This window comes from Vigna unguiculata, chromosome 4 (genome assembly GCF_037176805.1).
Source record: "Vigna unguiculata cultivar grain cowpea cultivar isolate G323 ecotype 2 chromosome 4, ASM3717680v1, whole genome shotgun sequence".
NCBI lineage: Eukaryota > Viridiplantae > Streptophyta > Magnoliopsida > Fabales > Fabaceae > Vigna > Vigna unguiculata.
In genome coordinates this window covers 35,247,742-35,258,595 of record NC_140795.1, presented here as the reverse complement: position 1 = coordinate 35,258,595, position 10,854 = coordinate 35,247,742, and the positions used below count along the sequence as shown (strand labels likewise).

Here is a 10,854-nt window from a genome sequence, read left to right as displayed (position 1 = left end):
TCAATCCCTTCTTCTTGACAGTACCCTTTGGCTACCAATCTAGCTTTATTTTTGATAATCATACCAGAATCATCCAACTTGTTACGAAAGACCCACTTGGTGCCTATAATTTGTTGAGTTTTAGTTCTTGGAACTAGATCCCAAACATCATTTCTCTTGAATTGATCCAACTCGTCCTGCATTGCTAGGAACCAATGGTCATCCTTGAGAGCATCACTCACTGATTTTAGCTCAAGTTGAGAAACAAATGCCACGTTCAGGCAAAATTGGCTCAGCTGGCTTCGAGTGGAAACACCTTTAGAGATATCTCTTATAATGTTGTCAAGAGACATATTTTTAGGCACAGTCCAATCAGTAGGCAGCTCTATTGCAGAAGATGAGGTTGCAGCTGCACCAGATGATGGATCTGCTGCTGTTTTAGATTCAGGTTGTTGCAACTGCACCAGATGATGGATCTGCTGCTGTTTCAGATTCAGGTTGTGTCAGATCTGCACCTGTACTAATTAAATTTGCATTATTTCTTGGACCAGAGGAGTTAGCTTGACTTTCAATAAACTCATCAAATGCAACATGAATGGATTCCTCTATGGTTAATGTTCGTTTATTATAGACTCGATAAGCTTTACTAGTCAAGGAATAACCTAGGAAGATGCCTTCATCAGCTTTAGAATCAAACTTGCCAAGATTTGATTTACCATTATTTAGTATGAAATACTTGCAACCAAAGGATTTAAAATAAGATACATTTGGTTTTCTACCTTTGAAGATTTCATATGGTGTGAGTTTCAAAACAGGTTTGATTAATACCCTGTTCAGCACATAGCAAGTTGTGCTTACAACATGTGCCCAAAAATATTTTGGCAAAAAGTTGTCATTGAGCATTGTTCTTGCCAACTCTTCTAAAGATTGAATTTTCTTTCTAGAACACCATTTTGCTGTGGTGTTCTAGGGGCTGAGAAATTATGAGATGCCGTGATCTTCACAAAACTTTTCAAAGGATTCATTTTGAAACTCACCCCATGATCACTTCTAATAGACTTGATTTTCAAATCTTTCTCATTTTGAACAATTTTGGCAAATTTTCTAAATACTTGGAAGGTGTCACTCTTAGATGAGATAAAAAAGGTCCAGGTAAAACGATAATAATCATCAACAAGTACAAGTGCATAGTAATTTCCACCTAAGCTTCTGGTCCTGGATGGCCCAAACAGATCCATATGTATTAGTTCTAATGGATTAGAAGTGGAAATATGCTATTTTGACTTGAAGGATGTCTTTACTTGTTTACCTTTTTGGCATGCATCACACAATTTATCTGGTTTAAATTTTATGTCAGGCAAACCAGTGACTAAATTCTTTGACACGAGCTTATTTAGGTGCCCCATGTGTATGTGTGCAAATCTTTTATGCCAAATCCAAGGTTCAACATTTTTAGCAAATAGGCAAGCAATAAAATCAAATGAAGTATTTTCAAAATCTACTATGTATATGTTCTGAATCCTTTTTCCAACAAACACCAGTTCATTTGTGGATGCATGACAAATTAAACAGTGATTAGCTTCAAAGGTTACTTTTAGATTCTTATCACACAGTTGGCTAATACTAAGCAAGTTGTGCTTAAGTCCATCAACTAGCAATACATCCTCAATTTCTACAACTAATGAGGACCTTACTTTACCTGTACCCAGAATCTTACCTCTGTTATTGTCACCATATGTAACATGTCCACTTACCTTGTGAGAGATTTTGCTGAATTTTTTGCTACCACTTGTCATGTGTCTTGAACAACCGATGTCCAGATACCACATTGACTGCTTAGCTTTAGCATGTTCCTACAAAACAGATTATTTTGATGAAATAGGTACCCAGGTAAACTTGGGTCCTTTTATGTTAGACTGTTTTGCAGTGCCTTTGGGTACCCGTTTAAATTTCCCTTTAGGAACCCCATTATTTTTCAAGTAGCAGGAATTAGAAAAATGGCCAGGTTCAGAACAGTAGGTGCAAATAATAAAGGATGGTTTACTGATGTTAAGGAAATTTCTGGGGCCTAATCGATTAGAGTCGCCATTGTAACCAATTTCCTCTTTATTAAGCACACTTCTTTAAGATCCTAGTACAACATCTAGGTTTTATCTTCCTAGGGTGAATTTTGAGAGGGTTTTCATTAAATACTCTATCTTTTCTAGCTGTCCTAGGCAGTGCTCACATCTGGACCTAGGATACTTTTAAGATTTTTCTAGTTTCTCCAAGCAAGTTATCAAATTCTCATTTTCCTCTTCTAACTGTTTTACTCTACCTTCAAGCCATTTAATTTCTCCTCTACGCTTACTATTTGAATTTTACAATTTCGTAGCTTCCTTATGCAATTCATTAAAAGCATCAAGCAGTTCATAGTAATTATTTTCTTCATGTTCAGATTTGAAGCTACTCACGCTACTTTTGGATGATCCTGTTTTAGCCATCAGACACTGATTATTTTCTTCCTCAGTGTTGTCATCAGATTCACTGGATGTGCTAGAATCGTTTTCTTCCCAGGCAATGTATGCTTTCTTTTTCTTCATGTGCTTTTCTACCTCATTTTTCTCTTCCAGTTTCTACTTCATCTTTAGCACAGGGCAGTCTGCCTTGATGTGTCCTGTCTTGCCACACTCATAACAGGTTTGAGTGCCAAAGCGTTCCTGTTTTCTAGACTGCTTCTTGTTTCCTGCATAGCTGTTGTTAGTTTTATTCTTAAACTTCAAGAATTTAGAGAACTTTTTCACCATTACACTCAAGGCTTCACTGTTAGAGTTTCCATCATTAGAGTCATCTGCAGAATCTGCTTTCTTCAGTTTTGTTGCAGATTTTACAACACTCTTCAAGGCTATTGTGTGCCTCTTTTCTCCATCATCTTCTGCCTTGAGTCTTCCAAGCTCTAATTCGTGTTCTCTTAGCTTCCCAAAGAGTGTAGCTATGTTCATGCTAGTGAGGTCTTTGGATTCTGAAATTGCAGTGACTTTGGGCTGCCATGTCCTGTTTAAGCTCTTCAAGATCTTGATATTCAGTGCTTTCCCCAACCTTCATTCTGAACATCTCATACTCCTGAATGAGAGTATTCTTCCTTGCTCTTTTAACCCTATCCGTGCCCTCATGGGTGACTTCCAAGATATCCCACATCTCTTTGGCTGATTCACACACAGATACCCTGTAAAATTCATCCAATGTTAACGCAGAGGATATAATATTTTTGGCTCTAACATCATAGTGTGCCCTCTTATTCTCATCAGGGGTCCATTGTGAGAATTCTTTGGGAAAAGTTTCTCCTTCCACTATTTTAATTGGTTTAAAGGGTCCATTCACCACAACATTCCATACCCCTTTGTCCACTGATTCAAGAAAAAAATTTCATTCTAATTTTCCAAAAAGGATAGTTTTCACCAACAAACATAGGGGGCCTGTTAATGGATGCCCCTTCAGCAAAGGTTTGAGATGTATTAGACATATCACGATCTTTCTAATCGATTATCGTGCGATTAACCAGCTCTAGTGCCAATTGTTAAAACATATATGTCTAACAGCTTAACCTAGAAGGGGATCTGAATTGATTAATGAGTCTTTTACTTAGTTAAATTGAATCTTGAAAGTATCTTTAAGTCTTATAACCTAATTAACCAATTTTGCAGTTCTGTGTTAATGGACTGTGTAAAGCAATCAAGAAAGATTGTAAGAGAAGAGAGAAACCAAGACACAACAGTTTATACTGGTTCGATTTAAGATGAATCTACGTCCAGTCTTCTCCTAAGTAAACCCACTTAGGAGGATTCCACTAACTCAATAGAGATCCAAGAATTACAAGAGCATCTATATAATTCAAGACCCTAAAGACTAAGGAACTTGATCTACAAATCAAGAACTCCTCCTAGGAGCAATGCATCCACACAATTGCACTTAGGCCTTCACTACACACAGTGAATCAACTGTAACCAAAAATACAATAAAAAAGAATCAAGAAACGAATACACCTATTGTTGTGCAGATTTGTCAATTTGCTCCTAGATTCAAGCTAGACCCAACAAGGTTGAATCAACCATCAATCTCCTTGAATCTTCACTTGAATGATCTCTCAAGAATGCTTAAGAACTCTTTAAATCTCAGAGGACAGTTTCTCATCATGTTTCTCATGGATCTTGTAATTTTTCCACACTTAAAACTAATTTTAGAAACGACTTTTATATAGAGTTCTCTACTGTCATTAATGGATTAGGAATTTACCTAATAGATTATCGTGAGTGTGTTTTAACTGCCTTAGTGTAGTACCCTCAATTAATCTATTAGTTAAATAGCCAATCGATTTATGAATGCACAAGCAAGAGTTTGATGGTTAATACAACTTAATGCAAGCTTGTTTTACATATGATATTTTCACTCTAACACCCTAATGCACAACCTAACAAAAATAAGACTAATTCTAAACTGGTAGGCATCATCAAAACCATCTTCATATAGGTTGAAGTAGCTCCCCCTTTCTAAAATAGGAGTTGGCACGGGTATAAAATCAAGCACACCTGTTTCGGTCAAAAGATCAAGAGTGTATTTGCATTGCGATAGGTGAATGCTTGAAGGATTTCGAGCTACTTCCAGACCAAGAAAATAGGTGAGGTCGCCAAGGTTCTTAATGCAAAAGTTGGTGTGGAGAAGATGAGTTATATGTTGTATTTCCTCATTGTTTGTTCTAGTAAGGATGATGTCGTCCACATAGACAAGAATGGTAGTGGTGTGAGATTCAACATGTTTGATAAAAAGTGAATGGTAAGAAGGAGAAGATGTGTAGTCATGAGATAGGAGAAACTGAAATAGCTTATCATACCACTGTCTTCCTGTTGCTTTAAGCCATAAAGAGAGCGTTGCAACCTGCACACTTTGTTGGTTTTGGGGTTGGAAAGACCTAGGGGCAGCTTCATGTATACTTCTTCGTGTAAATCACGAGGCAAAAAGGTGTTGTTTACATCTAATTGGCGCAGGAACTAGTTGTTGGAGGCAGCTAAGGCAAGAAGGAGGCAAAGAGTGGTTAGTTTAACAATGAGAGTAAAAACATCAATGAAATCTAACCCTTGAATTTGGTTGTAGCCTTTTGCTACCAAGCGGGCCTTGTAATGCTCAATGGAACCATCAGATTTGTACTTTGTTTTGTAGATCCAACGACAGCCAATGACAAATTTGCCTGGTGGAAGATCCGTGGTGATAGAACATGGGGGCCATATATCAATGTGTAGTAAGTCAAAGGGTTGAACAGTTTTGGATATACTTGAAGGAAAAGGCAGTTTGCGTTGTTTAGCAAGATGACAGGCATCACAAATATAATAATGATCAAAATTGATATAGTTATACTTTGCAGACATAAGACAAAGTCTATAATTTGAGAGATGACCTAGTTTAGAATGCCATAGATTTATGTTCTTGACATTACAATTGTTTAAAGAAAGCAAAGAAATGTTGTTGTCATGAGTTTGGATAGGTTTATAGAAATATAAGCCACCAGCGTGATTAGCTAAACCAATCATGGCGTTGCTTTGTGAGTCCTGTATATCACAGCCAAGAGAAGAGAAAATGTGTTTGCAATTAAGCGTTTTGATTAGTTGTGAAACAGAAATGAGATTGAAGGAGAAATTAGGAACATAAAGAACATTAGTTAAATAAAAGGTAGGGGAGTAGTGGATAGTTCCTGGGTGTTCAGCAGTCACGGTTTCACCATTAAGTAGAGTAATTTGAATATGCTTGATTATGTTGTGATGAGAAAAAAAAATGTAGGGAAACACAAACGTGATACGTGGCACCAGAGTCAAGTATCCAAATACTTTTATGGTGTGAAGAAGCAATAATTGAATTGATATTACCTGATGAAGAAGTGCTTGAAGTAATGGAGCCAATTTGATTGGCATTTGTCGATGTATGATTCTTGAACAGATTGGCCAAGAGTTGGTACTGTTGGGGTGTTAGACGAATGTCTCCCATGGTGTCATCAGGTTCGGATTTGGCATATTTGTCTTCTTGTATGGACACTTGATGAACTTGTGGTGTTTTATTGTGTAGTTTATGACCAGGTGGATAACCATGCATCTTATATCATATATCCACTGTATGGCCATTTCTACAGCAATGAGTATAGAGTTTCTTGGAAGAAGAAAGTTGAGGAGGGATGCTTTTATTGTTGGCTTGGTTGGGAAAGCCATGCTTGCGATAGCAGACACTTTCGGTGTGACCAGTTTTGTCGCAATGAGTGCAAGAATAAGTGGAGACAACATTGACAGACCCGTTGTTAGGAGTGTGATTGGAAGCGATGGATTATTGAGTGGTGTTGTTGATGTTGCGGATGTTGACAACAGGAGTGCCATGTGACAACTGTCTTTCTTGTTGCATCACAAAGGAAAAAAATTTCGTGATAGGTGGCATTGGATCCATGAGGAGAACATGATATTTTATATTGTTAAATTGGTCATTAAGACCCCTTAAAAACTGCATAGCCTGATCTTCTCTTCTTCTTTGTGCAAGGACAATAGGAACCTGACATGAGCATTTGACGAGGCAAGAACATGTAGGTGTTGTTCTGAAGTTGTCTAATTCATCCCAGATGATGCGTAATTTTGTGAAGAAATCAGAGACATTGAGATCGCCTTGACTGAGGGTAGCCGCCTCTAATTGTAGATCAGATATACGTGCAAGATCACCATGGGAGAATCTGTTCTTGAGATCTGTCCAGATGTCGAGGGCGCTATCCATCCATATGATGCTTTGTCTTATGGTGGGAGAAACTGAATGAATGATCCAAGAAGTAACCATGTTGTTGCATCAATGCCAAGTGGAGAACAAAGAATTGTTAGTGTCAGATGGATCAGTGGTGCCAAGAATGAACTCGACCTTGTTCTTGGCACTCAAAGCCGTGATCATGGATCGGCTCCATGAGTGATAATTGGTCTTGTCAAGCAGAGGTGCAACCAGAGGTGTAGCTGGGTTTTCACTTGGATGTAGATTAAGAAAACTGGGTGGCTGAATTTCGTTTGATGTAGAGGGCACGTTATTGGTGATGGAGATATCTGTCATAGTTAAAGAAAGCAGGAGAAAAAAACAAAAGCGTAGAAAGAAACACAAGAAACAGGCAAGAAGCAAGCAAGAATAAGGGAGGTAGAGTGGCGCAACAAAGCTCTTCAAATTAAAAGCTCTGATACCATAACACAAGCTACCCCATTACCAATGATTGAACGAGAATGCATAGTGACAGAGGCAATATGGAATTGCATAACAATTTGGAAACAAAAGCAAAGGGAGAAAGAGATAGAGAGAGAGTCGTAATGAAGAAAGACATAATAGAATTATATTCCTTGATGATTTACAAAAGGGCAAGGATAAGAACCTTATATACAAGAAGTGAAAGAGGAAACTAACAAAAAAATGGTTAAAACTAAAGAGGGAAGAAACTTAAAAGGCAACGTTGAGTGCAACAAAGCAGAACTTTATCAACTTTTGTAGTGGTAGTTAGTGTTTTAAGATTGCAAGTGATTTTATCATTTTGGTTGTCTATGCACAATTCTTACGGTCTTACCTTATATTGGATCCTCTAATCCTTTCTTATGGATCTCCCGAAAATGTTTATATTATGTTTACATGGTAATTTAATTTTTTAGTTAATTTTAAACATCTTTGTGATTATATATGTTATTTAAATGAAATTAAAATTTAAAAACTTTATTAGAGTAATTTAGTTATTAAAATTATATAATTTTAGATTTCACTTGAAATATGAAAAACTGAAGGTCATGTATTTTCATTTTTCACATCTATTATTACTTTTATACTTGTTTGACTGGCAAGAGTGTTGTTAGTTTGACTATACGTGATGTATTATGAACTCAGACTTGATTGAGATGTCAAATTTAATTTGTGTTAAGACATCATTGGATCACTCAAGTATGTTTTTTTCTATTGCTTCCTGCACCTGATACATTTCTTCTAGCACTCCATCACTTCCGAGAGTTTATTTTAAGGAATATTATAAAAAACCTTGGTGTAGAGATGTCAAAAAAATCTGTACCTGCGGGTATCCGTGAATAAAATCCGCAACGGGTAAGAAATGAATATTGAAAATGGACACTCACGGGTAACAGGTATGGGTATTTTTTATACCCTAGGTTGGGTACGGGTATCATAGTATCCATACCCATTGATACTTGTACCCGTTATACTCTAATTTAAATTAAAATATATATATATAAAAACATTAACATATTGATTTTGAATGGGTTATTTTTTATCAATTGGTTTTAAAAAATCTTCATTTATTTATAAATTATCATTTACTATTTAAATAGGTCATTTTCACTTTGTTTGAAATTTATAAATCTTATGTATTGTATTTTTATTTGAATTTATGGTTAAAATTTGTTATTAAATATTAAAAGAATATGCGGGTACCTGCATAACGTATACTCGCACGTATATGGGTACGGGTACGAGACAAATATTTATCCAGCAGGTAGGGCACATGGGAGTTACTACCCGTACCCTACCCGCCCCGTTGTCATCCTACCTTGGTGTGACACGTGACATAATTAGTATCCTGATTTCAATTAATTTTTATGTCTTTTTGATTCACTTTTGTTTCAATTTTTTTTAGTAATTGAAATATATTTTTTATAAGATTAAAACTAATTAAGTATAAATATTTTTACAAAATTAAATACCGATATTTATATAAAAATTTGGTGGTAAAAAATATTAACAAACTATGGATTAATAATATCAATAATATAATATATTAAAAAGTCATTTTTAATAAAACAAATTAATATAACATCCATACAAATAGTAAATTGGGTCTCAAATTGGAGGGAGATAATATTGATCTATTTTGAAAAAAATAATGATTAACAAGACATGAGTTAATAGTATACAATAATGTAATATGTTAAAATGTCACTATTAACATTTATACAAATAATAAATTTGATCTCAAAATAGAGAGAGACAATATTACTCATTTTTGAAAAAATATTGGATAATTAAAAAAACATGAATTAATAATATACAATAATGTAATATTTAAAAAAATCATTTTTAATAAAAAATATTAGTATAACATTTATACAAATAATAAATTTGGTCTCAAATTGAAAACAAACAATATTGTTCTATTTTGAAAAAAAAAAGACAAAATTAAATCAAAGAGACATAAGTAGAGACTAAATTAAAACAAGGAGACGTGTATATAAGGACTAAATTGAAATCAAAACAATGACACTTGACTGTGACACTAATAGCAGACATTGTCTTGTCATGTGACACTGTCTGTGCTACGTGTCACATTAAGGACCTGACACATGGCAACAACATTCTTTGCAAAAAAAAATGAAATTCAAAAAAAATTAAAAAATTAATAAGTAAGAAAACCACATATTGACACATGGCACACTTTTAGTAATTTTTTTTTGATGAAAGTACACTTTTAAAAGTTAAGACGCAATTAAAATTTTTTACAAAACAATGACCAAATTGATACATCCCATCAAAGTAGGGACCATCGGAATAGTTAAGCCTTTATTTATTTTTGACTTTAGACTAGTTTTTTACCAAAGGATAGTTTTACTGTTGATATCTATTTGTTACTTTTTTTTTTCTTTTCATCGACTTTGTTTCAACTTTTAAAAGAATATAACTCAAAATTGTTCCCTGTTTTTTGGTCAATATTGGTAAGGTTTTTTCTGCTGATGTCAATTAGAATATTTTCAATTATTTGTTGAAATTATTTTTTGCTTGATGTTTATATAGTTATTTTTTTACTGACATTATTAGTGTTATTTTTTGTTAAAATTTCATCATGATATGTTTTTAAATGTTGACTAAATATTTTGAAAAAATCTTATAATATTAGTTGAAAATAACCTTGATTGATTTTGATCTAGAAATAGTATCAACTAGATTAAAGAGAAGAAGATTTTAGAGTGAATTTGAGAGTGTGTATTCTCTTCTCTTAGGTTTCAATATTTATAGTACATGAGATACAATGGATGAAAGGAAAAAAGACAATTCTAGAAGATACTCCTAGGAACTAGGACTAAAGCATGTTCCTAGGAACTAGATCCAACACAAAGTTCAATGAATATCTTTTAAGACTATTTATTCTAACAGTTTTTTAGTCAATATTGATTAGTTGTTTTCTGCTGTTGTCAATTAGAATATTTTCAATTATTTGTTGAAATTATTTTTTGTTAAAATTTCATCATGATATGTTTTTAAATGTTGACTAAATATTTTGAAAAAATCTTATAATATTAGTTGAAAATAACCTTGATTGATTTTAATCTAGAAATAGTATCAACTAACTAGTATTTTTAAATAATTAATATTATTTAATCTTGGAAAAATATATTCGGTGGTAATCAAAATATTCAATGTAAACTAGACATGTCAAAACAGGTCGGAACTCGTGAGCCAATCTGGCTCACCACAAGTTCAAGTCGAGTCAAGTTAAAAAATGAAAAATTTTACCGGTTATGAGCTAAAACGAGTCCAGCTCACTTAACCCGTAGGTCAGGTGGGTTCGAGCCAAGTTAAAGTGAATAAGGGTGGCAAAACAGGTCAACCCGACCCGATTTGACCCAACCCATTTTTGACCTGTTGAAAACGGGTCAGGACAGACTAGCCCATTTATACAACACGAGTTAGAGAACATAACCCGTCTTATCCGGTGACGGACTGACGGGTTAACGGGTCAGCCCGTCTGGCCCGTCTTTTAAAAAAAATGTGTTTTTCTTTTTTTCTGAGAACATGGACCTGAATTTAAAATGCAAAGTTGAAACTAGGAAATTGCAAAAAAATTAAACA

The 10,854-nt window shown here is 34.5% G+C and overlaps 1 pseudogene; it reads right to left on the bottom strand.

The window, feature by feature from the left end:
* Nucleotides 1–2,594: 2,594 nt before the first annotated feature.
* Nucleotides 2,595–7,077, bottom strand: LOC146887086 (uncharacterized; annotated as a pseudogene).
* Nucleotides 7,078–10,854: the final 3,777 nt, after the last annotated feature.